At 33.7% G+C, this 1,723-nt stretch overlaps 1 long non-coding RNA gene across 1 annotated transcript in view; it reads right to left on the bottom strand.

The window, feature by feature from the left end:
• The window catches only part of LOC137621192 (uncharacterized), a 45,399-nt gene extending 45,073 nt beyond the window's left edge, over positions 1 to 326 (bottom strand). The window contains exon 1 of the long non-coding RNA XR_011040169.1: positions 225 to 326. This is a non-coding gene — a long non-coding RNA (uncharacterized lncRNA). The remainder of the gene's footprint in view (positions 1 to 224) is intronic.
• Positions 327 to 1,723: the final 1,397 nt, after the last annotated feature.

Below are 1,723 nucleotides of genomic sequence, written 5' to 3'. Positions count from 1 at the left end.
TTAAATCTAAGATTAAATAAAAGAGCATTGGTGAATTCTTAATTTTCTGAAGCAAAGAAATTTACAGAAGATAAAATCTCAGAGAAACAATCTCCTCGGTCAACCTTACTTCCTGTCAGCATTAAGAATAAGTAGTTTGCAAAACTTTGCAATCAAAATAATAAACAGGAAAACAGGAACGCTAAATGGCTACTGATGACATGCAAGAAGAAATCGGTACTTACGACAAAAATCTTCGTCGTCCCAAGTTTCTGGGCAATCGACATTTCCATCGCACTGCTTCGCTGCTTCCAGACAGGGACCCGATCGGCATTGGAACACCCCGGCTGGGCATGTCATGGACTCTGTGGTTTCAAAACAGAAATTCGACGTCAGTTACATCAAGAACAACTTATTTCAGTGGAGTATGCATAAAAGAATTACAGAATATTTATATATAGGGCCACACCATCCATCCTTGAATTAGGAATATATAGTTGAAAAAATTAACAGGTGGAAGCAGGAAAACATATTAGTAGATAAATAAGTAGAACCATAAACACAACCCGATTATTCACAAGTTAACAAAATTGCCATCATCCACGATTCCTGGATCCCGCAGCATGAGGCCCCAAAGCCGATTTAAGGGGAGAATCTGATGTAAATTATATTTCCTGCAAAATCCTTAATACGCATTTAGACGGTTAAGGAGAAAATGGCATACTGTTAAACTCAAACACACAATGTTTATATACAACGCATACACACCTACACACACACACACACACACACACACACACACACACACACACACACATATATATATATATATATATATATATATATATATATATATATATATATATATATATATATATATATGCCATAAATACTTCTTAATATCGGATTCTTTCTGCCTTGGGATCAGAGACCTAAGGGGAATCAACTTTATGATGATAGCTTCTGGTCGGCCAATGAATCGAACCTGGGCACAAGAAATTGAGGTTTCAGTGACTGTTTCTTGGGCCAAGGTTCGATTCCTTGGCCGACCAGAAGCAATCATCATAAAGTTGATTACTCCTCGAGTCTCTGATCCCCAGGCAGAGAGAATCCGATATCAAGAGGTTTTCATATCTTATATAGATATACATGAAAACACATAATATGCAAAATTTTCACACACACACACACACACACACACATATATATATATATATATATATATATATATATATATATATATATATATATATATATATATACACACACACACACATATATATATATATATATATATATATATATATATATACACACACACATATATATATATATACATATATATATATATATATATATATATATATATATATATATATATATATATATATATATATATATACGCACAGTATATTACAGTCTGGTCAAACATGAAGGTTATCTTACAATGAAATCCAATAGGGGTATAAATAAAGTATCTTTTGCAGTTGAAATTTAAATGCTGGAAAAGATGAGTGTCGAAGCTGGTGGGCAGTTTGTGTGGCAGTTTTCATGGAATAAAGCTTAACTGCACATCTGGGACACGCATGTTAGTGCAATTCCGAAACATGGGAATCTTTGCTAGGATTAAATACAGAGCAATCCCAACAACAGGTCCAAAATCACCGTATTCCAATAGTATGATGTACAAAGATATGGAAATCCAGCTTATCGGTCTCTGAACTCAGAGGAACTAATGAAAATA

The sequence above is a fragment of the Palaemon carinicauda genome, chromosome 27, assembly GCF_036898095.1.
Source record: "Palaemon carinicauda isolate YSFRI2023 chromosome 27, ASM3689809v2, whole genome shotgun sequence".
NCBI lineage: Eukaryota > Metazoa > Arthropoda > Malacostraca > Decapoda > Palaemonidae > Palaemon > Palaemon carinicauda.
This window is presented reverse-complemented; position numbering and strand designations above follow the sequence as displayed.